We start from the raw sequence: 22878 nt of genomic DNA, 5'->3' as shown, positions 1-22878 counted from the left end.
ATATAGACAGAGTGCTGGAAGAACTATGGATAGAGGTTTGGAACATTGTACAAGAGGCAGTGATCAAACCAACCCAAACAAAAAGAAATTCAAGAAGGCAAAGTGGTTATCTGAGGAGGCTTTACAAATAACAGAAAAGAGAAGTGAAAGGCAAGGGAGAAAGGGAAAGATATACCATCTGAATGCAGAGCTTCAGAGGATAGCAAGGAGAGAGAAGAAGGCCTTCTTATTAAATGAACAATGCAAAAAAAAAAAAAATAGAGGAAACCAATGGAAAGGGAAAGACTAGAGATCTCTTCAAGAAAATTTGAGATATCAAGGGACCATTACACCAAAGATGGTCACAATAAAAGACAGAAATGATAAAGACCTAACAGAAACAGAAGAGATTAAGAAGTGGTGGCGAGAATAAACAAAATAACCATACAAAAAAAAATCTTAATGACCCAGATAACCACCATGGTGTGGTTACTCACCTAGAGCCAGACATCCTGGAGTGTGAAGTCAAGTGAGCCTTAGGAAGTGTCGCTACGAACAAAGCTAGTAGAGGTGATGGAATTCCCGCTGAGCTTCACTCAATATATCAGCAAATTTTGAAAACTCAGCAGTGGCCACAGAACTGGAAAAGTTGTTTTCATTCCAGTCCCAAGGAAAGGCAATGCCAAAGAGTGTCCAAACTACCATAAAATTGTACGCATTTCATGCTAGCAAAGTAATGCTCAAAATCTTTCAAGCTTGGAATCAGTAATATGTGAATTGAGAAATTCCAGATGCACACGTATGGTTTCAAAGAGCAGAGGAACCACAGATCAAATTGCCAACATCTGTTGGTTCATAGAAAAAGCAAGGGAATTTCAGAAAAATATATACTTCTGCTTCATTGACTACACTAAGGCCTTTGACTGTGTCGATCACAACACACTGTGGAAAATTCTTAAAGAGATGGGAACACCAGACCACCTGACCTGCCTCCTGAAAAATCTGTATGTGGGTCAAGCAGCAACAGTTAGAATCGAACATGGAACAACAGACTGGTTCAAAATTGGAAAAAGAATACAATAAGACTGTATATTGTCACCCTGCTTATTTAACTTCTATGCAGAGTACTTCATGCAAAATGCTGGGTTGGAGGAATCAAAAGCTGGAATCAAGATTGCTGGGAGAAATATCAACAATCTCAGATATGCAGATGATACCATCCGTATGGCAGAAAATGAAGAGGAACTAAAGAGCCTCTTGATGAGAGTGAAAAAGGAAAATGAAAAAGCTGGCTTGAAACTCAACATTCAAAAAATTAAGATAATGGCATCTGCTCCCATCATTTCGTTGTGAAGAGATGGGGAAAAATTGGAAGCAGTGACAGATTTTATTTTCTTGGGCTCCGAAGTCTCTGTGGACAGTGACTGCAGCCATGAAGTTAAAAGATGCTTGCTCCTTGAAAGGAAAGCTATTACAAACCTAAATGTGTATTAAAAAACAGAGGCATCACTTTGCCGACAAAATTTTGTATAGTCAAAGTTATGGTTTTTCCAGTAGTCATATATGAGTGGATATGAGAGCCCCAAAGAACTTATGCTTTCAAATTGTAGCACTGAAGACTCTTTAGAGTCCCTTGGACAGCAAGGAGATCAAACCAGTCAATCTTAAAGGAAATCAACCCTATATATTCACTGGAAAGAATGATGCTGAAGCTGAAGCTCTAATACTTTGGTCATCTGATGCAAAGAGCTGACTCATTGGAAAAGACCCTGATGCTGGGAAAGGTTGAAGGCAAAAGGAGATGGGAGTGGTAGAGGATGAGATGGTTAGATGGCATCACCACCTCAATAGACATGAATTTGAGCCAATTCTGGGAGATAGTGAAAGACAGAGAAGCCTGGCATGCTGCAGTCCATGGGGTTGCAAAGAGTTGAACAAGACTGAGTAACTGAACAACAACAATCAAATGAAATGAAAAAACGGAATTCTTACATGTAGCGTGTTTAGACTAGTCACTTTTTATAAACCAAAATTCTCCATGATCTGCAGCAATATTGCAAGTTCTATCATCTTAAATAAAATATATTACTTGAAAAGTAGAACTTACAAAAGTTTCCTGTCAGACTTCAAACAGCTGTTTTACACTGAACACACATTTAGCCAGGTAAGACATAAAAATCAGGTCTACTCATTTCAAAGAAGAAAAAAAGAAAAACTGCACTATTATCATCAATGCTGAACTGTGATCTCCTAAAAAGCAAATTTTGGATTTTTTTCACCTAATGCAGTGTCAAATTGCTGCCAGAAATATCCTTATCTTAGGACTTTTATTGCTGGTGATGATGTATGAAGTGGAAAGAACATAGCTTGATTTTCTAATAAGTGGTTAGGCTTGCACTACTGACTACATTATTGAAAAAATAAAAAGAACTTGGTAACTGAGTAAGATAGGAAAGTCACTGATGGGGAAGAAAATTGGAAAACTAAGAGGCGTCAGCATTATAGAGTCACATTTTTGGAAATATTGTACGTTAAATATAAGAAAGCAGGTTACATTGAATTTTTTTTAGTAAGTTACTATTACCATACTTTTGAATAAAATGTAGTGTTTTCCTTAAAATGGTCCCAATGGAAAGTAGTTAATATTTTTAAACAAGAAACAAGTTATCAAGAAGTATAAATCTCCATAGTCAATTTTCTTGCTGTAAAACACAATTAGGCTTCAATTACAATAATGCTTTAGAGCTAAGCAATGATATATCATATGGGTTTGGGAAGTACAGATATGAGAAAATACATGCTTATCTTAAAAATAAGCTGCTATTTAGACTAATTCACACATCCTTGAGTTTCAATTCAATTCAGTTCAGTCGCTCAGTCGTGTCTGACTCTTTGCAACCCCATGGACTGCAACACGCCAGGCCTACCTGTCCATCACCACCTCCCAGAGCTTCCTCAAACTTATGTCCATTGAGTCAATGATGCCATCCAACCATCTCATCCTCTGTCATCCCCTACTCTTCCTGCCTTCAATCTTTCCCAGCATCAGGGTCTTTTCAAATGAGTCAGTTTTTCACAATAGGTGGCCAAGTACTGGAGTTTCTGCTTCAGCATCAGTCCTTCCAATAATATTCAGGACTGATTTCCTTTAGGATTGACTAACTGGATCTCCTTGCAGTCCAAGGGACTCTCAAGAGTCTTCTCCAACACCACAGTTCAAAAGCATCAATTCTTTGGCACTCAGCCTTCTTTATAGTCCAACTCTCACATCCATACATGACTACTGGAAAAACCATAGCTTTGACTAGATGAACCTTTGTTGGCAAAGTAATGTCTCTGCTTTTTAATATGCTGTCTAGGTTGGTCATAACTTTTCTTCCAAGGGGCAAGCGTCTTTTAATATCATGGCTGCAGACAACATCTGCAGTGATTTTGGAGCTCCCAAAAATAAAAGTCAGCCACTGTTTCCATTGTTTCCCCATCTATTTGCCACGAAGTGATGGGACTGGATGCCATGATTTAGTTTTCTGAATGCTGAGTTTTAAGCCAACTTTTTCACTCTCCTCTTTCACTTTCATCAAGAGGTTCTTTAGTTCTTCTTCACTTTCTGCCATAAGAGTGTGCCATCTGCATATCTGAGGTTGTTGTTATTTCTCCTGGCAATCTTGATTCCAGCTTGTGCTTCATCCATCCTGGCATTTCTCAGGATGTACTCTGCATATAAGTTAAATAAACAGGGTGACAATATTCAGCCTTGACGTACTCCTTTCCCGATTTGGAATTAGTCTGTTGTTCCATGTCCGGTTCTAACTGTTGCTTCCTGACCTGCATACAGATTTCTCAGGAGGCAATTAAGATGGTCTGGTATTCCCATCTCTTTCAGAATTTTCCACAGTTTGTTGTGATCTACACAGTCAAAGGTTTTGGTGTAGTCAATAAAGAAGAAGCAGATGTTTATCTGGAACTCGCTTGCTTTTGATGATCCAAAGGATGTTGGCAATTTGATCTCTGGTTCCTTTGCCTTTTCTAAATCCAGCTTGAACATCTGGAAGTTCTCAGTTCATGTACTGTTGAAGTCTGGCTTGGAGAATTTTGAGCATTACTTTACTAGCATGTGAGATGAGTGCAATTGTGCAGTAGTTTGAACATTCTTTGCCATTGCCTTTCTTTGGGATTGGAATGAAAACTGACCATTTCCAGTCCTGTGGCCACTGCTGAGTTTTCCAAACTTGCTGGCATATTGAGCGCAGCACTTTCGCAGCAGCATCTTTTTGGACTTGAAATAGCTTAACTGGAATTCCATTACCTCCACTAGCTTTATTCATAGTGATGCTTCCTAAGGCCCACTTGACTTCACATTCTAGGATGTCCTGGATCACTCTAGGTGAGTGATCACAGCATTGTGGTAATGTGGTTCATTAAGAGCTTTTTTGTACAGTTCTTCTGTGTATTCTTCCACCTCTTCTTGATATCTTATGCTTCTGTTAGGTCCATACCATTTCTGTCCTTTATTGTGCCCATCTTTGTATGAAATGTTCCCTTGGTATCACTGTTTCTCTTGAAGAGATCTCTAGTCTTTCCCATTCTATTGGCTTCCTCTATCTCTTTGCACTGATCACTAAGGAAGGCTTTCTTATCTCTCTGTGCTATTCTTTGGAACTCTGCATTCAAATGATCTTTCCTTTTCTCCTTTGCCTTTTGCTTCTCTTCTTTTCTCAGCTGTTTGTAAAGCCTCCTCAGACAACAGTTTTGCTTTTTTGCATTTCTTTTTCTTGGGTATGGTCTTGATCACCACCTCCTGTACCATGTCACGAACTTCTGCCCATTGTTATTCAGGCACTCTGCCTCTCAGGTCTAATCCCTTGAATCTATTTGTCACTTCCACTGTATAATTGAAAGTCATTTGATTTGATCTAGGTCATACCTGAATGGTCTAGTGGTTTTCCCTACTTTCTTCAATTTAAGTCTGAATTTGGCAATAAGGAGTTCATGATCTGAGCCACAGTCAGCTCCCAGTCTTGTTTTTGCTGACTATATAGAGCTTCTCCATCTTTGGCTGCAAAGAATATAATCAGTCTGATTTCGGTGTTGCCCATCTGGTGATGTCCATGTGTAGAGTTGTCTCTTTTGTTGTTGGAAGACAGTGTTTGCTATGACCAGTGTGTTCTCTTGGCAATACTATATTAGTCTTTATCCTTCTTCATTCTGTACTCCAAGGCCAAATTTGTTGCCTGTTACTCCAGGTATCTCTAGACTTCCTACTTTTGCATTCCAGTCCCATATAATGAAAAGGACATCTTTTTTGGGTGTTAGTTCTAGAAGGTCTTGTAGGTCTTCATAGAACCATTCAACTTCAGCTTCTTCAGCGTTAGTGGTTGAAGCATAGACTTGGATTATTATGATATTGAATGGTTTGTCTTGGAAAGGAACAGAGATCATTCTGTCGGAAACGAATGGAGATCATTCATCCTTGAATTTACATATAATCAAATTATGTAATATGCAAAATTTGATAATGTTCTGAGTAATTTGTGAGTCCCTGGTGGCTTAGACAGTAGAATCTGCCTGCAATGCAGGAGACATAGGTTCAATCCCTGGGTTGGGAAGATCCCCTGGAGTAGGAAATGGCAACCCACTGCAGTATTCCTGCCTGGAGAATCCCAAGGACAGAGGAGCCTGGCAGGCTACAGTCCATGGGGTCGCAAAGAGTCAGGCACCACGGAGTGGCTGACGCGTTCACGTTCTGAGTCTTTTAACAGCCTCATTGTTAGTTCCTGGGGACTAAAAACAGTAATAGAAAAACGAGATGTTAAGAGCTTGTTAGAAAAAACAGGTGAATCTGTTCATGGTATGCTTTTCACAGAGCCATTTAAAAATAAATTATTTTTTTTTTAGGATTAGGCTGAAATCTAGTTAAATAAAACATTTCATATTAATCAAAAAAATAAATAAATAAATTATGTTGCATCATTATGTATTATCAATATCATATAATTATCTATTATAGTTATATATGTACACATACTATATGTATCTTATAGAATCCTATTTAACATATGCATACTAGAACCTCTTTTAAGCCTGTTATACATTTGAAATACCACTCTACATATTTCGCAGACTTCATTTTGTCTCCTGTTTCACATTGATTTTTCCCTATAGTAAATGGCTGCACTCTAATTACACAGCATGCAATTTAAATTAAGATAGGAAAACCAACAGTGTTCCTGTTAAATTATCTTTCCCTAGGTTATCCTGAAGTCTCATGTCATATGTCCATCTCGGGTTGTTCTTCTTTCCCTCAGGGACCCAGGCTGATGGAACAGCCTTAGTCTATGCATGTGGATGGCAGGGCAGAGGGGCCATGGATGAACCATCACATGATTCTTCACTGTTCTGCCTGAAAATAGGATGCTTCCCTTCTGCTCACATCTCATTGCACGAAGCAAACCTGATGGCTATGCCTGATGTCTATGCGATAGGCCCAGTATTGAAGGGTTTGATGGGGAAATCTGTGATTATTTTGCCAGTAACTTAGATAATTCTAACACTCAAAATGAAGTCCTCAAACAGTACTGGCTTTGCCTACTAATCTGTTATTCACTGGAAAACTGTCTTTTGTTATCTTTATACCAAAACTCTTCCTGTTCAGATCATCTCAGCACTGGCACATCTAATGGACACTTTTCTGTTCTTAAGCTTTGCTTTATCAGAAGCATTAAAGTTGAAAACTATATGATCTCTCCCCACACAAACTATGCTTCTTTACATCTTATTTGACAGCATTTGAATTCCTTCAGGTTCTTCTAGACAAGAGATCAGGGCTTTATTCTTTAAAACGTCCTTTTCCTTGTCTTTTATACTAATCCATAATAAACTATTATTTATTTGTAAAACAACTTTATTGAGATGTAACTGATACATCTTAGGGTACTGCTCATATAATTAAATCTTCCTAGAATTCTTTTTAATATGAGGTAGGCAATAGATAGGCTCCTGGCTGGACGTCTGGTATTTGTCAAGTGAAATAAAATTCAAGCTTTTTTCTCACCCATACACTAGTGGTAAAAGCTGAGCTCTGCTAAAGCAAAGAGATAAGCTGCCCACTCCTGACATCAAGGAAGACCTCTCTGTCTGCACATGTGCAGGAAGGCTTCTTGGGGGTTGAAGACGGAGGGGACCCCCACTCTATAGTAAGTGTGGACATGCACCCGTAGGCCTCTATGGTGGAATGCATCTTAGAAAAATGTGCACACATCTTGGGGAGGATCCATGGAGCAGTCAGGTGTGAAGAAAGAAACAAGATAATTGGTCAAAGTTAAACAAAGCCCCAGAAGTGATTCACATCGCCTACGTGAGGGGTTTGTGTCACCTCCTTACTGCGCTCCTCCTCACTCGGGAGGCCGGCACTCCCCTCCAGGCGTGCGTCTCTGCCTGCTTTCTATTTTTTTAACTTTATTATTATTTTTTATATTTTATTTTTAATTTTAGGATAATTACTTTACAGTAGTGTGATGGGTTTTGTCATACATCAATGTGAAACAGCCACAGCTATACATATGTCCCCTCCCTCTTATATCCACCCCCCCACCTCCCTTCCACGTCCGCCCCTCTAGGTTGTCAGAGAACCCTGGCTTTGAGTTCGCTGCATCATACAGCAAACTCCCACTGGCTATCAATTTTACGTATGGTAAGTGTATATTTCAGTGCTGTTCTCTAAAATCATTCCACCCTCTCCTTCCCCCACTGTGTCCAAAAGTCTGTTCTTTATATCCACGTCTCCTTTGCTGCCCTGCATGTAAGACTGTCAGTACTGTTTTTCTAGATTCCATAAATGTGTGTTAATACACAATATTTGTCTTCTGACTCACTTTGCTCTGTATGGTAGGCTCTAGGTTCATCCACCTCATTAGAACGGACTCAAATGCATTCCTTTTTGTGGCTGAGTAATATTCCATTGTGTGTATGTACCACAACTTCCTTATCCATTCATCTGTCAATGGACATCTAGGTTGCTTCCACGTCCTAGCTATTGTAAATAGTGCTTGCTGTCAATGTTGGGGTACGTGTGTCTTTTTCCTTTATCATTTCCTCAGGCAGTATAGTCAGTAGTGGAATTGCTGGGTCATACAGTAGTTTCATTTCTAGTTTTTTAAGGAATCTCCATACTGTTCTCCATAGTGGCTGCACTGGTTTGCTTTCCCACAAACAGTGCAAAAGGGTTCCCTTTCCTCCACACCTTCTCCAGCATTTATTGTTTGTAGATTTTTGGATGATGGCCATTCTGACTGGTATGAGATGGTATTTCATTGTAGTTTTGATTCGCATTTCTCTAATAATAAGCAATGCTCGGCATCTTTTCGTTTATTTATTAGTCATCTGCATGACTCCTTTGGGTAAATATCTGTTTAGGTCTTCTGCCCACTATGCCTAGCTTCTGACTTACTGCACACCTCCTCATTAGAGAGGATGCCCACACCCTTTCTCTCTGATGCTGTATTTCTACCCTGCTTCTGATTTTGATAAATGCAGTCTTTTCCTGTGTGGGCTCCCATACATGGTGCCGTGTCTCTAATAATAAACTTTCTACCTGTTTTTACAGTTTTTGCCTCCTTGAAACATCCTTGCTTTCAAACAGGGACAAGAGTCAGGGCCACTTTGCTTCTAGCCTCTAGCCCCTGGTGGTTAGTGCCTAGGACTCTTGGTTTCCATCCAGGTTACCCAGGTTTAATTAGGGGGCAGGGGACTAAGATCTCTCTTCAGGACTGCTCACTACTTTCCTTCCAAGATCGAATCTGCCTTCTTACGCCAAATGTTTATATCTGCTTGGTTCTAGAGAAAAATCACTTCCTTGGAGAGCCCTCTATAACACACTGGTCAAAATTTATATTTAAGATATGGTTTATATTTTCCTGTTATTATCCCTCACAGTATCCTGAATTCTTCTTTTTTAATTTCAGAGAGACTACTTCTGGGACTTCTCCTGCTAAATCCTTTACAGTTCCTGTGTTCATTCATTCAGAATTTGCTCACTCAGTGAAGGAAAAGGAAAAAGGAATAGCTTCAAGAGTGCGTGCTAAAAGGAGATCAAGGTAAGTAAAGATTTATTTAAATATAAAAGTATATATAATCTCATTCCATCCTACAACAACCTAGATATGTAGACAAAAGCTTTTCAATTTTGCAGTTTAATAAATGAAGGTGCAGAGTTGGAGTAATGTCACTGGGATTTAAAACAATATGTGAGTGGCTTAAAAAGCTCTTTCATTAAACTGTACTGCCAAATGTGGTGAAATTGTTGCAAATCTGTTCAATGTTATGCATTGAGCCTTTTATCCCACGTAATCCAATTTCAGTGACCTGCCATGTTTTATGAATAGTGAGGGAATTATCTTAAAAGAAAGGATATATTGGGAAGTAAGAGACCTTATATTTTAAAAGTACACATAATACACATACACACATATTTTATGACTTTTAACATAGATATTAGGTGACTACAAACCCACACAGAGTATACAAATATAAGGTAACTGTAAATGAAAATCAAAGATTAAATCCATGTAGCATATGACAAAAATTGTAAGTATTTTGTCAACATAATATAAAACATACTGAAAGTAAATTTATCATGATTTTTACCATAAAACAAATAAATAATTCTATGGAAAGAAGTTTTGTATTATTTATCTATTTATCTATTCAGAAGTATGCATTGGTAACCGTGCTTACTGATACGGTAAAGAAATGACATTGGGAAGCTGCTTTTCTTCTTAGATAATGATAAGTAAGAACATTTAAATGTCCTAATGAATATTGTAGCACCTCCTTTCTCACACCCAGGATGCACCTGAGTATGACTGGGAAACTGATGAGTAAACTCTAAGTCTTTGGTAGGAGGGCCTGGAAACCACTCCTCTGTTTTGGTTTATTCCCCACAGTTTTCCTGTGAGACTAAGCTCACACAGCCTGACTCTGACACGGACCTTCGCTGCTTTTTCTTCTTTGAACTGCATCCTCAATCCCTACCATTGGTTTCTGAACTTCCCAAATAAACTACTATACTCAAATCTTTATCTTAGAACCAGTTTCAAAGAAAAACCATTCTACGATACCTAGTTTTACTATCTTGCTAAAGTAATACTGTAGCCCACCAGGCTCCTCTGTCCATGGATTTTTCCAGGCAAGAATATTGGAGTGGGTTGCCATTTCCTACTCCAGGGGATCTTCTTGACCCAGAGATCAAACCACATGTCTTGTGTCTCCTGCTTTGGCAGCTGGATTCTTTACCACTAGTGGTACCTGGGAAGCCCACAGTACAGTCCAAAAGAAGATCCATTATCTGGCTGTTGCACAGAATGTAACTGTAGCCCTCTGTATTAATGACCTCATATTAATCAGAAATGAGAAACAAAAATAAGTATTCTTCATGCCTTAGAAAGACACATAGAAAGATGTGAGAAATGAAATATAAAATTCAGGAACATGCTGTTGGTTAAAATTTTAGTCAGTGGCCTGGGGAATACCAGTGTATACCCTCTAAAACATAAAGCAAATCATTACGGTGTGTCCTTCCTGTTACTAAGAAAGGACATCAGTGCTTGATGGCTGTCTTCAAAGTTTTGGAGGCAATGCACATATTGATTAAGCCCATTTATCAACTGACTTGTTGGCTGATATAGGAAATTCCAACTAACCATGTAGCTTTGACTTTAAGCTGAGAGATCCCATTTAAATCTAAACATTTAAGAAGGACGATTATCTCACAAAAAAGAATTTCAAATTCCTGAAGGTAGAGATTCTAAATATTAATCACACCGTTGGCTTTATCTTGATAAAACAAAACAAGGTGATTCTTGTAGATACGAAGTTCAATGAAGCCATAAAGAGGGAGAATTTTAGGAGGGAATATTAGAAATCATGATAGAAAGTCAACCATAGATGAATGTAAATAATAAGAAAAAGTGAATAAGGGTTCAATTCAGGTCAAACACAGACATACATTGAACTTAACATGGATGATGACACTATCCCCTCAACAACCCTTACGGGTGTCATATGAGGAGAGGAAAAAACAAATAATCAAGATATCCAAGCTAAGGCTTCCTTGGTAGCTCAGTGTAAAAAATCTGCCTGCCAGTGTGGGAGACATGGGTTCGATCCCTGATCTGGGAAGATCCCTACATTCCATGGAGCAGCTAAACCCACGCACTGCAACAGCTGAGCTTGTGCTCTGGAGACTGTGCTCTGGAACAAGGGAAGTCCCTGCAATGAGAAGCCCACACAAATAGAGAGTAACCCTTGCTCACCTCAACGAGAGGTAAGCCCTCACAGCAGTAAAGACCAAGCACAGACAAAAATAAATAAATAGAAACCCTAGATTCTTCAAAAAAAAAAATCACCCAAGCTAGATACTGGCATTGTGGGGCTGGAGGAGAAACACTGGTGTGGGAAGTAGGGAGAGTGAAGTTGGAGTGACTTGCGTGAAACTTAACTGTGCATCATATTAGTACCATTGACATAGGGGGGAAACTGTAGTTTTTGAGCACAACTCAGACCGTATATCATTAGTAAAATATTCTTTTAGGTTAAAATTTGCAAAGAAATCTTAAACTTCTCTTACCTGATGTATTGTCAGTAAAAATATTGGTTAGTAAAAAAAAAAATATATATGTATATATAGGTATTATAATTTTGAAATAATTGCATTCAAATTGAAAGCTTGAGCAAATGAAATGTGACTAATGTTAGTGACTGAGATTTTACATGTAAGAGAAAAGGGGCAAAATTATGAAATCAACAAAGTTAAGAATTCAGCCATGTTAAATTTTAAACATGTAAACATGAAGTTATGATTCTTAGGTCACTGAAAGATCAAGACACTCTAGTAGCAATAAGTACCTCTAAAACTCAGAAGCTCAGGTCTTGGTTTCCATATACCTTGCTAAAATAAACCAGGGATCTTGGACACATTTCAAGATCAAATATGAGAAAACAAAACGTGAGTCTAGGACTACTGTTGTGCAAAAAAATAAGAAACCCTAGTGGGAGAGTTGTCAAAAGGACATAAAATCAGCTTGAAAGGGTTCTCACTGGCCAATTAACACATAACAAGTGACTACACTTGAAGGTAAAACAATGAATAAATAAAAGTCTGTGAATTCTTTGTGATATGAAAAAAGAAGAAAGATGAGAAAAATTGATATTTATATAACAATACATGGCAAACATAGTTATATTACTATTTAAATATTAAATGTGAAATGATTATATGGACTATATTCAGAAAGAAATGATTTCTAAAATACACAAATTGGCTTTCTGATAAATATGAGGGATTCTACTTGTAATTTTTACTTTGCTAAAAATAGAGAGTTATAAACTTTGCTACCTAAATCATACAGTGTTTTACAGGAACTCACAGGAGAAATTCAAATTTATTTATATGTTTCCTACTGGTATAAATATTAACCCTAACCCATAACTATAAAGGAAGATGAATGAAATGCATATTTAATTGGTGAGATATTTTCCATGAAAATTATAAGTTCTTTAATAATGTCATATTTGAAATAATTATAATCACATTAACACATAATTTAAAGTAAAAATAAGAAAATACCATTGATACTCTTTGAAGAAATGAAAGCACCATACATCTGTTTGAAGGGGATTCCAGAAGGAAGCAAAGATTCTTCATTCTTGCTGACTTTGTTTATTTCTAATAAACAGTATTAAAAGATACTTTAATAAAAGATGCTTGAATTCATGGGCAAATTAGAAAGCTCTTTTATTCTGGGATGAAGAGATCATACATGCATGGTACTGACGTGGAAGAGAACATGAGTGTTCACAGAGTTTATTTGGCCGTAAGTCAGCACTGTGGTCTTGAAATAACTTATGTGACTGGGTGGTTGCTTAGGAAGCTGCAAATATGATATTTACAATCTTTGCTAAGAAACTGCACGCTTTCTCCATGAGAATGTTTTGACTTTCTGTGAGAATTGTCTTTTTCAAAAATAACTTAGTGCTTTCTGATTATGATAGCTTCATAAAATCCTTGCTTCTATAAATTCTTATAAAAATAAAGTGCACATATTTACATCTGTAATTTCACTAACTTCCATTATTCAAAAGTTATTACTGTTCCTTTCCCTTATGTTTACAGAGATTGATAAGCATAAACAGAAGTGATCACAGAAAGCGAGTCCTTATTATAGCTATATGTAAAATGAAAGCAAATTCTTGGAAGTTCTGAATATATGTAGCAAAAGGTGCCAGTTGACAGAGATGATTCAAAGAACTTAGGAATTTAGACATGGTGGTACACATAATAACATTTTAATTCTAAAGGCATGTGGAACTCCATCATAAGTAGCAAGGTAATCTAAACCTATCCATTGATGGCATGTTTCAGAATGCAAAAGGAAGACCATGGGGTGTGTGTGTGTGTGTGTGTGTGTGCATGCACGCATATACATGTACTTGTGTTAGGAGGGAGGGAGAATTCTTCCTCCATTAATCCCCCTGGAATTGTTGTTTCTTCTGTGTGGATAATAGGCAAGATTTTGCCGGATGTTTTAAAATGTCTGGACCTATGGGTCAAAGTAGATAAGGTTAGAAAGAATACTGTTTACACAAATAATTCATAAGAAATGCACTTCTAAAAAGATAAAATTGTTTTCCTTCAGAAAATTGAGGAACACTTTTAAGCAATCTATTACATATTTAATTCTCTCTAAGAATCTAATTTGCTTAGCCAGTGGAGTGTCCTTTAGGAAACAAATTTTCACGTCAGTGTTTCTTATTCCTGGAAATGTGTTCATTTATTTCATGGTTATTTATTAACCCTATTCTGTGTGCTAGACATCATGCCTGGAGTTGAATACAAATTAACTAGGCAAAAAACTTGCCCACATTCAGTATTCATTTTTGTGTTGCTGATGAAAGAGAAGGAAACATCAATTAAATAAATAAATGCATAAACTAATTTTAGAGTGGGATTCAGTTCAGTTCAGTCACTCAGTCGTGTCTGACTCTTTGCGACCCCATGGACCACAGCACACCAGGCCTCCCTGTCCATCACCAACTCCCGGAGTTTACTCAAACTCATGTCCATCGAGTTGGTGATGCCATCCAACCATCTCATCCTCCGTTGTCCCCTTCTCCTCTCACCTTCAATCTTTCCCAGCATCAGGGTCTTTTCCATTGAGTCAGCTCTTCATATCAGGTGGCCAAAGTATTCGAGTTTCAGCTTCAACATCAATCCTTCCAATGGACACCCAGGACTGATCTCCTTTAGAATGGACTGGTTGGATCTCCTTGCTGTCCAAGGGACTCTCCAGAGTCTTCTCCAACACCACAGTTCAAAAGCATCAGTTCTTCGGCTTATAGCCTATTTAATTTGCTCTAAGTTCTATTTTTCATATAATGCTACCTTTATTTTGTTAGTTGTTGTCTGCTGAATCCTTTTCCACCCTTTTATTTCATCCTCTTTGTATTTTTAAAATATGGAAGTTCCTCTTTTAATAAGCAGTTATATTTATACAATTCCCATCTTTTGTTCCATAAACAATATGCTTATTTCATCTGTCTTCATTGCTGATATTAATACTAGTATGTATTTGGTCTCACTTTTGCAGTCTTGTATATATGCCATGCTGCCTTTGCCTTATTTTCCTTTTACCCTTTTTTAATTCATAACTTCCTTTTCTCCCTCATTATTCATTATTAATTGATAAACTCTAACTTCATTGGTTAGCCTAACTATTCAACAAACTTACTGACATTATATGTTTTCTGATGAAGGACAAAGTCAGCACATAAATATATTTTACCTCCTCTCCACACTTCTCCTTTTCCCATCTTTTCCTTCTCATAAATTGATTCTATTTGCATTTAGCAACTTGGTTTGCCAATTAGTTTTTTATCATTTCTTCTCACTTCCCACTCCTTTTTTCTGTGTTCGTTTTATTCCTTGCTGAAATATATCTTTATTAGCCTTTCTCCTAGACTTCCCACAACTGCTAAGCTCCTAGTCACGTTTTGCTTATACAAGTATTTATTTTGTTTTCACTTTTGAGTAAAAGATGAGGTAGATAGAGAATTTTAGGTTTATAATGAAATTACCTTTCCATTTAAACTATACAATTATATTGTCTTCAGATATTTTTATTGTAGATGAGATGTACTATAGTCAATATTTAAAAAAAAATATTTGCAATCATTCTCTTTTCTTTTGTGATTCTGAGATTTTCTATTTGTCCTTTGTATTAAGTAGCTTCATTAGAATGTATAAAATATTGTTGTTGTTCAGTCGCTAAGTCATGCCTGACTCTTTGCAACCCCATGAACTGTAGCACGCCAGGCCAGGCTTCCCTGTCCATCACCAACTCCTGGAGTTTGCTCAACCTATGTCCATTGAGTCAATGATGCCATACAACCATCTTATCCTCTGTCATCCCCTTCTTCTCCCGCCTTCAGTCTTTCCCAGCATCAGGGTCTTTTCAAATGAGTCAGCTCTTCACATCAGGTGGCCAAAGTATTGGAGTTTCAGCTTCACCATCAGTCCTTCCAGTTAATATTCAGGGTTGATTTCCTTTAGGATGGACTAGTTTGATCTCCTTTCTGTCCAAGGGACACTCAAGAGTCTTCTCCAGCAATTCTCCAGCAATTTGAAAGTATCAATTCTTTGGCGCTCAGCCTTCATTATGGTCCAGCTCTCACATCTGTACATGACTACTGGAGAAACTATAGCTTTGACTATACGTACCTTTGTCAGCAAAGTTATGTCTCTGCTTTTGAATGCCCTGTCTAGGTCTGTCATAGCTTCCCTTTCAAGGAGCAGACGGCTTTTAATTTCATGGCTGCAGTCACCATCCACAGTGATTTTGGAGCCCAAGAAAATAAAATCTGTCACTGTTTCCATTGTTTTCCCATCTATTTTCCATGAAGTGTTGGGACCAGATGCCATGATCTTCGTCTTTTGAATGTTGCATTTTAAGCCAGCTTTTTTACTCTCCTCTTTCACCTTCAGCAAGAGGCTTTTTAGTTCCTCTTTACTTTTTGCCATTAGAGTGGTATCATGTGCATATCTGAGGTTGTTAATATTTCTCCTGGAAATCTTGATTCTAGCTTTTGATTCATGTAGCCCAGCATTTCGCATGATCTACATTGCAAAAAAGTTAAATAAGCAGGGTGACAATATGCAGCTATAAAGCTGTCAAGGCTGTATGAAGTATATCTTTTAGTTTTTATTCTGTTTTATTATTTGTTAATTTAATACACACAGTTTTCTTCAATTCCCAAAAGTTTTAGCCGTTATAAATTTGAAATGCATCTCCCCCTGCTTGCCTCTCTGAGCTGCCCATATAAATTCAATAACACACTTGTTTTCTCTCTCTGTTCTGGAACTCTGAGTGATTTTCTGTTTTACATTTCTAATTATATGTTTTGATGTGCTTAGTTTACTGTAGAGCTTTTCTATTAAATTTACTGTATCAACTATTTTATTTTAATTCCAATATTTTAATTAATTTTTAGATTAGCCTGTTATTGATTGATGACTACATGCTTTTATTCCATAATCCATTTGAGTGTGAGACTCCAAGATACCCACTAGATTTTGCATAAATGCATCATGTGTCATTTCTACATGTGGCTCATAAAGCTGCCTCCCATGCTTCCCCATGCTCTTTACAACTTCCTGTGTTCTTCAAGATGGTGATAAGAGCAATTTCTGAAGCCAGATACTAAAGATGGGACAACACATATAAGTCCAGGTCACTGAACAATTACATGTGTCAAAGTCAGTGCCACACTCAAATTCCCATCCTGAACTGTTATGTGAGAAAGAACTAAATGTCCTGTCCTTTAAGTCAGCAAATCTTAATTTGAAAATTGGTCTTGCATTGCAATATTTCTGTTTTCTACTAGATCAGCCCTCTTTGTGTAGTATTTTCTGAGGTCATCTCAGCCCAGCCCCAGGGATCCAAAGCTCAGGAAAAGATCATCCAAATGTGTTTGGAACTCTAGACAACAGCATCTCTATCTTAAAAACCATCAAATGGCTTGGCCAGGACCCAAGTGGTACAGCGACCTCTTTTTATTCCCTTCACCACATAGAAACAGTTTGTTTCTCCTACAAGTGGACTAAACTTTATCAACAACATTCTATGACTCATGCATGAGCTGTGAGGCCTTCTGTTCATTTGCAAGGGTGGAATTTCTAGACTCAGTTCCTGTTTCTGAGCCTAGAATATCTTGGACTGTGGAACTTCATTTCCTGTTGTGGATTCCAAAATATTTCTTCTTCATGTATTTTTTTCAGCACTGTGATATGGTTTTAACTTTATAAACCATTTCTATGTACTCATATAAATGAGAGCTGTTATCCTGTGTACTTTATCTAACATCATGACTTCTATAACTTGTCCTTAAGAGTGAAATCCATGCACAAATATATATATATATATAAAGATTTTTATTTTAGGATTCTTTACAAAAACTCAGAAACTAAATAAATATTTAACAGTAAGTTTTGATTAAATAAATTGCACTATTCCCCAAAATAGAATATGTACAGTCCATAGAAATGATGTTAAAACTATTGACTAAGCTGAACATAGATTAATTTTTAAATTTAAAAGTAGTTGTTTATACTATAGATCATATATATATTTATGCATTTGCATGTTTGAGTGCAAGTTTGTGTATATACAGTATGTTACAGTGATAGGACATCAAGTTATTTTAAATATGTAGGCTCTGAATTTGCATTTTCCAAAATTTTTATGATGACAATTTTTTTTGATCGCAGAAGACAGGATAAAAAGCTAAACTTTTAAAGGTAATATTGGTCTTTCACAGTGAAAATAGGGGGCTTCCCAAGTGGCTCAGTAGTAAAGAATCTGCCTGCCAATGCAGGAGACATGAGTTTGATCCCTGGATTATGAAGATCCCTTGGAGGAGGAAATGGCAACCCATTCCAGTATTCTTGCCTGGGAAATCCCATGGAAAAGGGAGCCTGGCGGGCTACAGTCCGTAGAGTCGCGAAGAGCTGGACATGACTGAGTGACTGAGCAGGCACACAATGAAAATAGAGCGGGTGTTAACTGACATTTACGTAAAAACTTATAATTTAACCTATCATTTAGCTTCTGATCTGTTCATTCTATGGTTTCTGGCACAGAAACAATACCTATGCTTATTTACAACAGTCTATTTGCAAATAGGGCTGGAATCTGGGATCTTGAGCCTGCTGCTTCATCTGGCTTCTGTGTGACAAACAGACGGATCCTCCATTCTGCCCCAAGGGCCAGAAAACAGAGGCTCTTTCAAGCAAAGCAGTAAATTATTTAACTTCCTCCTGGTTCCATTAATGACCTGATAGATCAGCACGGCAATGTAATTTGTAAAGTGCACTAAGTTGACGATGGTATGAAAAATTCAATAAATATAAAGGGAAGAAACACATTGAGCAAAGAATCAGTAGAGAAAAAAAATTGCCAACACACATTCCTTACAAAGGTCTATGGGAAATAATGCGGTAAATGGGAGCAGTGGGGAGAAATATCAAGAAAGAATGAATTTGAATCTCTGAAGATGTCTTTTGATTGTGTGTATGTTTAGAAAAAACAAATAATATAAAAATTTCTGTTGTGAACTGTCTTAAAAACATATATTTAAAAAAAAAATCTAGAGGGCTCATGCAACTAAAAAAATCACTAGACTCAACTTCTTTTAAAGCACTATATGTAATATAAGCTCCTTGAGGACGGGGCAAATAGTTATCATTTTTATTTTCCAATGTATCAGCCCAATACCCTCCATGTAATAAGTGAGCATTACATCATTGATAAATTGAATAGAATTGACTGAAATTTCCAAAAGCAAAAGGTGACAAGAGCAATTATATACATGTGAAAAATGACAAAGCTGAATTCAGAAAACGTATTCTTTATCTGATAGAAATAATGTGTCCTTTACTTTTTCTACATGGAAACCACCCTTTAAAAATTCTTGGGTTTTAGGAGATTTATCCTTGCTTTTAATTCTTCCTGTGCCATTTACTTACACCTTCCCTTTTAAGATCTAAGAACAGTAGGAGCAGAAATGGGTATGAAAGGAGCATTTTTTTCAAAGTGAAACATTTTAAAACTCAAAGTTTATAAATAATTAATGCATCTTCATGCCTGGGAAACCCCATGGACGGAGGAGCCTGGTAGGCTACAGCCCATGGGGTCTCGAAGAGTCAGACATGACTGAGCGACTTCACTTTCACTTTTCACTTTCACGCACTGGAGAAGGAAATGGCAACCCACTCCAATATTCTTGCCTGGAGAATCCCAGGGACGAAGGAGCCTGGTGGGCTCCCATCTATGGGGTCGCACAGAGTCGGACACGACTAAAGCGACTTAGCAGCAGTAGCAGCATATAGAATTTAATTGATGCAAACAAGAGCTGGTCTACCCAATGAGGCTGACTTTTTCCTAAGCCTGGAAGGCAATGATAGCTGTAAGCTTTTTGGATGAAGAGAAAAAAGAAAGAAAGCAAGCCTCCGAGTAGGGGGCAGTTATGTTTATAAACCCTGAAGCTTAGCCAATAGACATTTTTGTATAAAACAAGGCCTGCTAACCGTGGACGCATAAACCTAAATCATGTGACTCCGCCAACTTCAATGGTGAGACAACAGCTGTAATGTTGAGTCTGACTCCAACAACAACCCTGGCAGGTTTTCATGTTGCTGCAGCTCATATACATGTGTATCCACTCTGCAAGGGAGCGTACCAAGCACAGAAAAAGCGTGCTGCTGGGGCACACAGACAAAAGGAAAAATAAACAGAAACCAAAATCTAGGTCTCTGGGAAAGAGTGCGGCTTGTGAAAGGTCCCTTCCTGATATCCATTGTGCAAAAGATCAGCCCTCACTGTTTCTGAATTTTCTTGAATTAATTCAAAATTTTGGACAGTGTTTTTTTTTGCTGTTGTTGTTTGTTTGTTTGTTTTAAGGTAAAGCACTGGTGACAACCACTGAATAGGTTGGTTAAGTCCAAAGTGATTTCTTTTTACACTGTATTTGTTAATGTCTGCAACAGATAGACATTTTTCCTACAGCCTATATATTATAAACTTTGTATCCTTTTGTTTTTAGTATTCTCCTGTGACATACCTAGTTCTTCCCCACTATTATTAACTGAGATACCTGAAAAATCTAAGGCACTGCATTTCAGTAGTGATCTCTACTTTTTTGATAATTGAAACCTGTCTTTAAGCCCAACTTTTGTAATCTATAGAAAAAAATAACGTCTTAGGTCCTATGACCCACTTTTTTAAGACCACATCCCATCAGAAGATAAATTAATCAGAATTAATACCAGAGAGTCTGCTGTCCTCACAATCATAGTTTCAAATATCTCACAACCTCAAGCCATTTTCCATCTGGAAAGCTATTTTTAATAATATTCCCATCACTTCCACAACGTTTTAATTTCTTCAAGATGACTGACCCATTGACCTCTTCACTTTCTCACGGTGCATCAGTGCTGTGGTTTTCATCTCTCTTACTTTCCAGCTTAGATCCCATTGTCAATCACTTTCATCCTCACTTGCAAATACTCCCAATTGCCTTGTCTTCCATTTTTTCTTTTGCATGCACTTGGCAAAACCTAAATCTAGTTATACCCAACTATAACATAAACAGCATAATGCCTAGATAATGGTCATCCCCCATTGCCTTTCAACAGAAGTCTATTTATTATTACTGTTATTATTATTATCACCATACTATTCATGCTGCTGCTGCTGCTAAGTCGCTTCAGTCATGTCCGACTCTGTGCGACCTCATAGACGGCAGCCCACCAGGCTCCCCCGTCCCTGGGATTCTCCAGGCAAGAACACTGGAGTGGGTTGCCATTTCCTTCTCCAATGTATGAAAGTGAAAAGTGAAAGTGAAGTCGCTCAGTCATGTCCAACTCTTAGCGACCTCATGGACTGCAGCCCACCAGGCTCCTCCGTCCATGGGATTTTCCAGGCAAGAGTACTATTCATGAGCAAGTAATTTAGGAAAGGCTGACTCGACCCCCAGATGTCGGTTCTGAATAGGCTAAGCTGCCATGTTTTCCCATTCCTCTTGCTGGGCAGTGGCCGAAGCTTGAAAATAGGACAGAATTTTGTCCAACGAAAGTTTTCTAAGTGGTTTCCAGAAACAGTTCCTTTACTCTTTAAAGAAATAGTGGTGCTATGGTCTGTCGTTTTTTGTGTTTTTTTTTTGCCTAGATGTCTGCATATGGCTCCTAAAACTGTGGCAGACATTTTTCCAACCATGAGGGAAACTAGTCATAGAAAATGCCAACATTTTGAGACTGCATAGAGGAAGCTGAATGAAGTTTTGTTACCAGAAACCACTGATGTAATCAACCCTCTGACAATGCAGTATTGGGACTTCTTACTGAGAAGAGAAATCTTCCTTAGGTTTTTTTTTTTTTTTGGAATTTTGACTTGTTTGTGCTCAAACAGATCCTGAGAATCCTGATATACTAACTGTTAATTAACCACATGCCTGGATTCCCTTTCAAATTATGATCAATAACTTTGAATAGACATGATGAACTACTGAGACCTGAGCAATATCATATCCTTCCTAGAAATGTTGCTATTCTACTGGCTCAGATTGCTATTTTATACCATCTTACCTCCCCCTTTTCTTTTTAAAGATTTCCTTATCATTTCCTTAGCTCCATCCTTACTGATCATTTTCTCAGTATCAAATGTGAAAGCTCTCATTTTTTGTTAATAATTTTTCAATCCCATCCGTGTTGACTTCCGACTTCCCCTTCCTTCTTGTTATGTCTAAAGAAAACGTTGTGCTCCCATAAAATATCAAGTCTTCCCCTTGAATTCAAGATCCCCATCATCTTTGCTTTCTAAAATATTTGATTCCTTCTCTGAGTTGCATGTCTTCACTGTGTTTTCTATGTTGTAAACTACTTGATCTCAAATTCAGGCTTAAACTTATATTTTTTGGCTTACTTCGAGAATCTGCCCACTAAGAGGGAGATCTGGGTTCTATCCCTGGGTTGGGAAGATCCCCTGGAGAAGGGAGAGGCTACCCCCTCCAGTATTCTGACCTGGAGAATCCCATGGTCTAAGTCCATGGGGTCGCAAAGAGTCGGACACGACTGAGCGACTTTCACTTTCCATCATTCAAATGATAGTAATCTAGCAAGGCCACCAATAAATTTCATGTTTCTAAACTCAATATATGTTTTTATGTCATGTTATTACAACTTAAAGCAGGATCTGACTCAGTTAACTACTCCACCCCATCTTTCCTAAAATATTTTCTATTTTCCTTTCTCAGCCATGGTGTCAGTAACTCATGGTTTTTCTCCTTTATTTTCTTTTTAAAAATTCTTTTGTGTATCTTTATCCACTAACTGTTGAAGTTTCTCCGAGCTCGGTCTGGGTCCCTTTACTCTGCTCCATCTGTACACTCTCCCTAGGTGACTGGGGGCCCCATCCAACTCCAGAGCTTTTTTTCCCCCAAAATCAAATATTACTTGCACAGAAACATACCTACCTGTTTTATGCAGTCTGTAATCTAATAACTCAAGAGCACATATAACAGAATTTTTCACAAAGTTGGTACACTGAGGTTCCTCAGACAGTGATCTTATGACTTTTCTTCTCTAAATCTATAAAATCTCCCTAGGTAATTTCATTTTTCACCCCATGATAAATGTTGTCTTTATGCACATTATATGATGCACTTTATATAATGCACAACATTTTTATGTCCATCCAAGAGTCATGGTTTTAGATATTGCATTTTGGAAATGAGTTAGTTGCTCAGTCGTGTCTGATTTTTTGTAACCCCATGGCCTGTAGTCCACCAGGTTCC

The 22878-nt window shown here is 37.7% G+C and overlaps 1 long non-coding RNA gene across 1 annotated transcript in view; it reads left to right on the top strand.

Annotated features, from left to right (window-relative positions):
* The window catches only part of LOC145509651 (uncharacterized), a 579505-nt gene that overhangs the window by 130678 nt on the left and 425949 nt on the right, over positions 1 to 22878 (top strand). Inside the window, exon 3 of the long non-coding RNA XR_014056274.1 lies at positions 8940 to 9071. This is a non-coding gene — a long non-coding RNA (uncharacterized LOC145509651). The remainder of the gene's footprint in view (positions 1 to 8939; positions 9072 to 22878) is intronic.

This window comes from Giraffa tippelskirchi, chromosome 6, assembly GCF_054371585.1.
Source record: "Giraffa tippelskirchi isolate mGirTip1 chromosome 6, T2T-mGirTip1v1.2.pri, whole genome shotgun sequence".
Lineage (NCBI taxonomy): Eukaryota > Metazoa > Chordata > Mammalia > Artiodactyla > Giraffidae > Giraffa > Giraffa tippelskirchi.
The sequence above is the reverse complement of the archived record's forward strand: the minus strand, read 5'-3'. Positions and strand labels throughout refer to the sequence as shown.